The 10,154-nt window shown below is 40.8% G+C and overlaps 1 pseudogene; it reads left to right on the top strand.

The window, feature by feature from the left end:
- The first annotated feature begins 363 nt into the window (after positions 1–363).
- Positions 364–8,529, top strand: LOC111537034 (annotated as a pseudogene).
- The last annotated feature ends 1,625 nt before the right edge of the window (positions 8,530–10,154 follow it).

The following is a 10,154-nucleotide window of genomic DNA, read 5'->3' as shown; positions in this document are numbered from 1 at the left end:
TTCTTATTACAGACAGCTGACACCATAGCATGTTGTTTACAAAAGCAAGATTGTAGAAGAGATTATAGGTGCTGGTTTTGACTGGTGATAACTTAGTTAGGGGCTCCTAATAGGACTTAAAATACCCACCCGCCATTTTGTATGTACACTGTAATATACTGCAGTATATTTGAAGAATATTAAAGTAATATACTGCAGTATATTCGAAGAATATATTAAATTGATGACCATTTTTCTGAGAGTGCAGCAATTGCAACTTATTTTCTTCCTCCTTAGCAGGACTCTGATATCCAGGTCTGCAGATGCTGCAGGATTTTGCTTAATACAGTTAAGAAGTATTGATTCTTCTGGGCATAGTTGGAGATGAAGGAGCAGTTTCTGGAAGAACTTGCTTTGAAAGAGAAACAGGCCTTTGTGGCAGCAAAGGAAACATTATTAGAGAGGACAGTAGGTATGTGTGTACGTGTGTGTGTGCGCATGTGTTGGGTGTGTGTGTGTTGGTTTAAGTTTCCACATTAGGAAAATGACAGTAAAGTTACACAGTGGGGATAGGCAACCTTTTGAGAAAGGCAGCTATGCTCCAGCCTCAGGACTGAGTCTTCTGCAGAGCCAGTAAAGGCTGTCCTTGGGCTTTGTCACTCTTTTTTACATTGTTTATGCCTGTATTCTGTGAGGATACTTTATTCTCCTTTCTTCTCTCTCCCTCCAACCTTTTCTTCTATACCCCAACTGTGTTATAGAGCCAAAGGACCTTAGGTTTTGCTTTCTCTTCTCTCTGAAACTTGCTCACTCTTAGTGTGAATTTTGAGTCAGCCAGTGTGCTTCCTTTCCCAGGAATAATTATTTACTGAAGCATCGTCTCTGATGGTCTACTCAGGGCTCCTGTTACGGGTTGAATTGTGTCATCTCAAAATGTATGTTGTAGTCCTAACCTGTAACAACTCAGAATGTGACCTTATTTGGAAATAAGGTCATTGCAGATATAATTAGTTAGTTATAATAAGGTCATAGTGGGGTAGGGTGCATTCCTAATCCAACATGAATTTGCTTTTATAAAAGGGGAAAATTTTATAAGAAGAGGAACAACACTATGTCAATATCAAGGTAGAGATTGCTGTGATGCATCTAAAATCCAAGGAATGGCAAAGATTGCAGGCAGATTACCAGAAGCTAGGAGAGAGGCATGGAACAGACTCTTCCTCACAATTCTTAGACAGAATCAGTCCTGCTGACACCTTGATCTTGGACTTTTAGCCTCTAGAACTGTGAGACAATTAAGCTCTGCTATTCTAAGCTACCCAGTTTGTGGTGCTTTACTATGGCAGCCCTAGTAAACTAATACAGGTACTATTTTCTTTTAAAACCAAGCCATCTCAGGCAGCAGTGAGGTGGTGGGAGAGTTATCCAGAGAGGAGGGGCAGAGTCCCCATTTGAGAGCAGACCAGGTAGGCTTAGCATATACTTAGATGCAATTTAGAGGCAGGATCCAGCCTGGAGTTTGCTATAGCTCAGCTCCAGCTTGGGTAACACCATTTCACACTTTTCTTTAAACCAGCTGGAGATTCTTCACCTGTCTTTGCCTGTCCCTGAGTGACAGGATGATCAAGGGCCAGGGGATCATTAAATAGTCATTGCTTTTAGCACTATACAATGTTATTTCCTGCATGACCTCTTGAAAGGGCACAGATGGGAGGCTGTCTTGTTGATTCCTGGTCTGCAACAGGCAATTTATATTCATAATATTCTTTTAAAAAGCACATACTTTGTGGATCCCAGTGCAAAATAAAAATGTGGGGCTGGATGGGATGGCAAAGTCAGTCTCCCCTTCCTAGCTGGCTGTTCTATTCTAACCCCTGCCTGGATGTACTTGGTACCTAGACTGAGGTGGATGATACATCCCTCCCCACTGGTCACCCACCAAACATGTAGTGGTGCTGTCAGCCTGGTGCAGGATGGATGCTATCTTGTCCTGTCCCAAGATGCCATGGGGTGAGTGTCTAACCCTGATCCTCTCACTTCTTGGGGTAAAGAATGACAGTAGAATGCAGTCGTGTTCTGTTGATGCAATTTGGTCTCAGGAATGAGGAGGTCAGACTGGGCCAGGACACCAGGGGTTGGGGACTGGACTGCTGAGAGCCTGTCTGAAAAGGCAAGCAGGTAGGGAGGTGGTGGCATGTAGGAGCGTATGTGAGTCAAAGCTCTAAGCCTGCAGCTCCATGGTCTCATTAGACTTCATTTACTAACCACAAATTCAAAGACAAAATTATTAAGAATTTCAAGATGGCAACTGCAGAGCATTGAACTTCAACAGCATGGCCCTTCTGAGGGTGTGTGGCTGCGCAGGTCACTGGCCCATGAAAGTGGTCCTATTATAGAGGCAACATTGTAGAACTACTTAGAAACAAAAATAAATATTATGATGCCATGTGTATCATCATGAGTGCCATAGCTTGAGAATAAATTTTGTGGCCAGAAAAAACAATGAGGAAATTCACGGGTGATCTCTGTCCTTGAAGGTTGATTTCAAGCTAGATTCATAGAAGGCTTTGTCTTGGAGGACTAGGAAGATCATCTGATACAATTCTCTCCTTGAACAGGTGAAAAGATGAAAACTTGCAAAGAGGCTCAAGGTCACACAGCTAATTATGGTTAGGTCTAGGGTAAGAAACAATGTTATTTTGCTCATAAATTGATGTAAGAAGGGCCTGGGAAAACTTTTAAGGATGAAGAATATGTTTATTATCTTGATTATAGAGATTGTTCATGGTGTTTATATTTATTAAAACTTCTCAAATTGTATAATTAAACTATTTGCAGTTTGTTCTTTGCCAATTATACCTCAGTGGAGCTGCTTTAAAATATTGAAGGCAAGAATGAAATAAAAAACTTGATTTAAGAATAAGGTAAATAGCAGCTGAAGTTTTTCTGGAATATAGGGAAACAGAAGTGAGCAGTTTTTTGGATGAGCAAACTGCCATTAGTAGCATGCATAGGGTTTACAAAGTGCTTTTGTTAACACTGTCTTACAGTTTTAACTGTAAGACAAAGTGCTTTTGTTAATCCTGTCTCCTAAGGTTCTTCAGGGAACTTTAATATTGAGAAATGTCATGGAAATGCAGAGTCACCAAAGACCTCCTGAGCAAAGTAGGAAGCTTGGGAATCCTGGAATCTTGAAGACAGAAGAACCCTTAGGGATTATTCAACTGCTAGAGGAATTCTTAAAATTAACCTCCTTTCTGAAGGGAAGATTGGGGATGTAAAAGATTAACCTTCATTTGACTGCTTTTGATGGGAGGAGTGTTTCTGCCACTTTTATCTGCAGGAACAGAGCTCTCCACCAGCCTGTAGGCTTGGCCTGCCTCCCGTCCACCCTGTGGAGGAGCGCCTGCTTCAGAGGAGGAGGCTGGGCAAGTTCTTTTTCTGACTTTTAACAGGCAGTTATGCTTCAGAATAATTTGGTCTATTATCTTGCTTCAGAGAATACATGACAAAAATGAGTCAGCAGGGAGGCAGGTTAGAGCAGTCTAAAGAAAAACAATAGATGCTATGAAGATGAAAAAGAAAAAGTTTAGATTTCCAACGTTAGGATGAAGTTCAAGACTCATGCTTCCTCAGAGACTGCACCCTGGGACAGGCTAGGGAGATCCCTGGGCTCTTTGCCCCTCAGTCAGTTTTCTCACCGGGAGGCAGCAAGGCCTCATCTCTTTCAATTCCTGTCATTCATGCTGGAAGTGTTTTCTTTGCTTGAACTGGGATGGGCAGCTCACCAGGAGGTGAGCATTTCAGGAAGAGGAAGGCACTGCAGTTCTTCAGAGAGAGCTTGTGACAGTTGGAACCCAAGACTGGACTGCGTTCCTCCTCCACATGCTGAGTTTGCATTTAACGCAGGGAGAGAGCTCTCTTAATTTGTCATTATTTTTCCTGGTTGCCTTGAAACTGGGCTGAGTGTTCCCCAGTGTTGTCATTTTTGTTTCACTGGGTGAACTGCTTTTAGAGAGCCCTGCTCTGAGATGGGGGATGTGTGAGCCCAGAGTCTTCTCTGCGGGACTCAGTTCCTGCTGCCTCTTCTTCAGACCTACCTTGGCTGGCAGGTGGACCACTGGGGAAACACCCCTTGCTCTTGCTGGGAAGGGTGGAGTGGGGTGGGGAGAAGCCAATCCCAGGAGGATGGAGAGCAGTGAGGGCTGTCGTTGCTGCTCACTGTCTGGGTGGCCTGGGTACTTTCTGAGGTTCCAGGAAGGCCCATGGAAGAAGCAGGCCATGCAGAATCTGTCCGAATGTCCTATGGCTCCTGTGGTTAGGTCAGGCTTTTATATCTTGGATTTTTTTTCTTGAAAACACCGTGTGCATAAAAGAGAAAGTCACACACACACACACACACGCACGCACGCGCGCGCACACACACACACCCTCCAACTTTGGCTGTAAATGGAAAGGACCTACTTCTTTTTCAGTGCTGCTTTTATTTTCATGGTTAATTATTTATTCATAAATCTTGCCTGAGAGATTTTATTTTGGCTCCCAAGTGATAAAAGCTCAAGGTCACAGGGGAAGTGTTTTCAAATGCTAAGTGATCCTCCTCCAACCTAATGTTGTAAAATTTTTATTTCAGGAGGAGCGTTGCTCACAGGAGGGGTGATGACTTAATTTTAGCTCCCAGATGAAATACTGACTTTGCTGCTGATGAGGGATGGAAGACAGCACAGATCAGCGTAATGAGGGCCGTGGCGGAACTGCCTTCACCCTGACTTGGCAACCCATTCATTGTGGGATGACCTTTATAAAATGATGATGATGTCGGGGGAAAGGAGGGAAAGTTTCAAGGATGCTAGGCTGCTGGTGATTTCTGCTTCCACTGGCAGCAAACAAAAAAATACATTGAGGAAAGACCTGATTTTTCTTGTGCCATTTGAAAGCTATGCATGCTTATGTCCAAAAGGAAGTTTGCTTTCACATCCACTGATAACAATGGCCTTCAAAAATGCGACATTTTTTTCTCATTGTGCCACTGTGAGCTATGGTCACCCAAAAAGGGTGAAAATCACTCATATGAGATAAAGGGTTAATAGCTGAGATTTTAATCCTCTCTAAAAATTAGTTTTAGCTTGCTGACTTCTTAAGGTTTAAATGTTATTTTTTAGTAGTTACACGTGAAATAACATTCAGAAAGCATCCAAAAGTGAGTTATTTTCCTCCAACACTGTCTTCCTATCCTTCAGTCTCCATCTCCAGAGGCAGCCACCTAAGACATTTGTTGGTATTCTTCCACAAATAGTCTACATTTATAACACTTGCATATATATAAACCTTTAAAAATTAACTAACAACGGTGTATCAGCAGTTTTGCTCGAGGCTATTTCATACCGGTACAAGTAGGAGCTCTGATGTTTTATGATATGAGAAGCCCCAGCCTTCTGTGGCAGAATTGGGTCTGGAACTGAGTAGTTCTTAATTTCTCTTCTACTCCCTTTCTTCAGCCCCCAGCTATTTTCCTTTGCTCCCAAAATACCCAAAGGCAAGCAAGACATTCTCAATGTAATTTTTGTATTAGTTAGGGTTTTAGCCAGGCCGCTATAACAAATCAACTTCAAGATATAATGGCTTAACTGAGATAGAAGTTTCTCTCTTCCTTGTATCACTGTACAGGAGGAGGTGGTCCAGGGCTGCCAGGTGTCAGTGAAGTCCTCCACTTAGAGCTCCCACCTCAGAGTCCAAGGCAGATGATAATTCTTGTTATTTCACCAGCAACAGGGAAATCAAAGAGAAAGGGTCAGGGAAGTACTTACACATTTCTTTTCAGGGGTACAACTCGTAGGTGGCACACATCATTTTTTCACATTCTGTTGTTCAGGGTTTATGCACATGGCCACATAGGCTGCCAGCTGAAACTCGGGAGTTGTGTTATCAAAGCAGGGAGGGTGGATATTATATGGTCCCAGTTGGGGATGGGATGGTGTCTTGTTCTACATCCTGGCTCCAGGACTAGGGCTGACCCCCAGTGGAAAAGGGAACACTGGAAAAAGCTGAAAGAATCGTTTTTTTTTTGATAAGAAACCCTATAAAACTTCAGGTCCAGGTGACATAGTTTAATGCTCCACTGAACTGTGGTGGAAAAGGAGCAACTGTCCATCATCTCTTCCTGGAACACATGGGTATCTACCAATGGAGAAAGGAATTTACATTCTAGCAAGGATAGACAGACAATAAACACAATTCAGTACATTAGGTAGCATGTTTTATAAGTGCTGTGGAGATAAACCATGAGGAAGGAAAATAGAGAATTGGGTGGTGGGGATTGTTGTGGTTCTGAAAGAACAGCTTGCGAGGGCCTCTCTGAGAAAATGATTTTATGAAAAGGTCTGCAGGATGAGAGTGTGAGCTATGCAGACATCTGCAGGAAGTGCATATTTGGACAAAGGGAAGAACAAATGCAAAGGCCTGAGAATGAGAACATGCTCAGTCTGAGTAAGAGAAGAGGAAGGAAACCAGTATGGTGGGGGCAGAGTGAGGGGGAGATGAGGAGGTGAGAGGGGAGGGAAGCCTATAGCCTGGGGCCTTGGAGGCCATTGTAAGGATTTTGGCTTTTGTGTGGAGTGAGATGAGAAGGCAATGGAGGATTTTGCAAAGAGGAGACATGATCTGACTTACTTTAAACTGTCTTTCTGGTCTATGTTGAAAAGTGACCCTAGGAGGGCAAAGGATATTTATTTAGGTGAGGAATAATTTGGTTTAGGAGATGTAGTAAGAACATTGCATTCAGGATGTATTTTGAAGGTGGAGCCTACAGTATGATGAAGGATTAGATGTGGAGAGACAGAGAAAGAGAGGGATCAAGACTGACTCTAGGGTTCCTGGCCTGAATAACTGAGGCAATGGAGCTGCCATTTCCTGAGATGCAGAAGGCACAATGGGGAGTGGATTCTGGAGGATGATTAGAAAAAGCTCAGGTTTTTGACATGTTAGACTTCAAATGGGTATTAGACATCCAAGCGATATAATCTGAAACCCTGGGTTTAGTTGTACCTTTAGTCAGATACATTTCTTGAATTTTCTAGGTCTGTAAGCTAATGTAATTTTTTTTTGTACTAGGGTTTTTGCTTCAACTGCTGCAGGCAAAAGTCCTGATTTATTTACTATCTTATCTGTTCATTGACTGCCTCCTTTTCAGGTGTATACTATGGAAGTTCACTGTGATCATCCATGTCTTTCTTTATTATCTGTCTTAGGCTGTAATCCATGAAAAGGCAAGAGCTAAAACTGTAACCTTCTCTTATAGCTCCTCCTAAGTTTCTCTCTCTCTCTCCCCCTCTGTCTCCCCCTTCCCACTCCCTCCCTCTGTGTGTGTGTGAGGGAGAGAGTGTGTGTGTGTGTGTTTTGAGGAAAACCATTAATATATTATTAATGATGATAATTCAATTTAAAATACATTTATTGAGTGTTGAATAAGACAGTGTCTGCCTTCAGGAGCAAAGAAGACAGATATATTAACATATATTTATAATGCAATGTGTCATGAACTATAATAGGAGTATGGGAATACAGATCTGAGGAAAATTAAACCTGTTGGTTTCAAACCAAACTATGGCTTACTTTCCCATCATGGTCTCATTTCCCTGGTGAATTTGATGGATCTGCCAGGAATCTTAACCAGATGTGTGGATGATGCAGCAGTTGTGTTGGGTATACTGGCTGGACATGACCCCAAGGATTCTACCACAGTACAAGATCCTGTTAAACCATTCATACTTCCCAGTTTGACAGATGTAAACAAACGATGTGTAGGGATTCCAAAAAATATCTTGTACCAGAATTATCAGTGAAGTACAATCTCTTCAGTCCAAAGTTGCTGACCTCTTTGAGTCTGTGAGGGCCAAAGTAATGGAAGCATCCCTTCCTCACACCAGTTATTCAGTTGTCTGCTACCATGTATTGCTCACATTGGAAGTGGCATCAAATATGGCAAGATTTGATGGGCTACGATATGGTCACAGATGTGAAATTGATGTGTCCAGTGAAGCCAGGTATGCTGCAACCTGACAAGAAGGATTCAATGATGTGGTGAGTGGAAGAATTCTCTCAGGAAACTTTTTCTTGTTTAAAAAAAACTATGAAAATTATTTCATCAAAGCACAGAAGGTGAGATACTTCATCGCTAATGATTTTGTGAATGCTTTTAACTCTGGAGTAGATGTCTTGCTAACTCCCACCACCTTGAGTGAGGCAGTACCATACTTGGAGTTCATCAAAGAAGACAACAGAACAAGAAGTGCCCGGGATGATAGTTTCACACAGGCTCTAAACATGGCAGGATTGCCAGCAGTGAGTATTCCTGTTGCATTCTCAAACCGAGGTTTGCCAATAGGACCGTAGTTTACTGAATGTGCATTTTGTGACCTGCAGCTTCCTACAGTAGCCAAATGATTTGAAAAACAAGTACAGTTTTCTGTTATTAAACTTCAAGAGCTCATGGATGATTGTCCATCAATCCTTGAAAATGAAAAGCTGGTCTCTGTCTCTCTAAAACAGTAGAGAGAAATACATAATGCAAATTAAAATGACTTTTAGAGATTCTTTAAAAAAAGTAATTAGAAATTATTGCTTGCATTTATAACTTGGTGATGGTTATCCTTTTAGACATGGAACCATAAAGATGCAAAATTTACAGAAGGATCAACTTAGTCTGCAAAGCATAGAGGTTAATTCGCAGCTAAGATAATACAGAAATTTGTCAAGGACAGAATATGGTAAAACCTGTAAGAAGCAAAGGCAAATTGTCTATTGACCTTGGACTTTATCATCGCTTTTTATTTCCTCCCCCTTTTTATGACATTTAAAATGTAATTAAAATGTTCTGAGAGTGTTTCTAGCATGTATTTTGATCGTGACTTGGGTCTAGCTTAATAGTCCAACTTTTGAGTGTCTTAGATTAATAAAATATTAGGGCTGGAAGTAATCCCTCTTTTCCTTGCTATGTCTATCACCCTCACTTGATGTCTGCTAACACCTACAGTCTATAAAATTGTCTTCTAAAGTGTACCCATGGATGCTAGTTCTATGGAATACTAATAGTTATCTGGGAAAAATGGGCCTGGGCCAGTTAAGTAAGTTTCCTTCCTCAGGACCTGTGGAGTCTTTTGCATACTAATGTACACAGAGAATGTCCAAGATGGAACTGAGGGTGGAGAGTGAAATACGGTGTGTACAATATTCAGAGTTTCCCCAAATGATTTATATTTGCTAACAAATGATGGGTAGTCTTGGATTTTTCTCTGCTTTATGTTTGTGTCTCAGTGAAATTTTGTGTTCTATCACACTCAGTACTTAAATGGCAGTGTTTTTTGTTTGTTTATTTGCTTTAAGTAAAAAATTAGTTTAATTTTTTGAAGCAAAGTAAAAATTGTAGCTTGCCTTACTTTTTAAAAACAGCTTTATAGAGGTGTAGTTGGTATAACTTAAATGTACATATTTAAAGCATAAAATTTGCTAAGTTTTGATGTATGTATGTAATTGAGAACTCATTATCGCAATCAAGATAATGAACATCTTCGTCATTCCCAAAGTTTTCTTGCATCTCTTCCCTTCTTCCTGATCTCCTTTGCCTGCCCTCTCCATATCCCCAGGATGATGTGCTTTCTGTCAAATAGATTAGTTTCTGTTTTCTAGTATTTTCTATAAATGGAATCAGAGTATGTATTTTTTTCTTTTTTTTGGTATGATGTCTTTTACACAGCATAAGTATTTTGAGATTTATCCATGTTGTTGCATTTTCAATAGTTAATTCTTTCTCACCATTGAATACTATTCCATTGTATGGTTATATCACAGTTTGTTTATTCATTAATGTGATGATAGCTTTTCTTCCAGTTTCTTGCTACTCCAAACGAAGCTGCTATGAACATTTGGGCACAAGTCTTTATATGGACACATGTTTTCATTCTCTTGGAACTACCCCTAGGCATGATCATAATAGGTGTATGTTCATATGTTTAAGAAACTGCCAAACTGTTTTTAAAAGTAGTTCTGCCATTTTTACATTTCTGTCAGCAGTATAGAGTTCCACTTCTTTCACATCTTTGCCAATACTTAGTATGGCCAATAATTTTAATTTTAGTCATTCTGATAGATGTGTAGTGGTATTTACCTGAAGTTTTAAT

The sequence above is a fragment of the Piliocolobus tephrosceles genome, chromosome 1, assembly GCF_002776525.5.
Source record: "Piliocolobus tephrosceles isolate RC106 chromosome 1, ASM277652v3, whole genome shotgun sequence".
NCBI classification, from domain to species: Eukaryota; Metazoa; Chordata; class Mammalia; order Primates; family Cercopithecidae; genus Piliocolobus; species Piliocolobus tephrosceles.
Note: the sequence above shows the minus strand (reverse complement) of the source record. Positions and strands in the feature narration are given on the sequence as shown.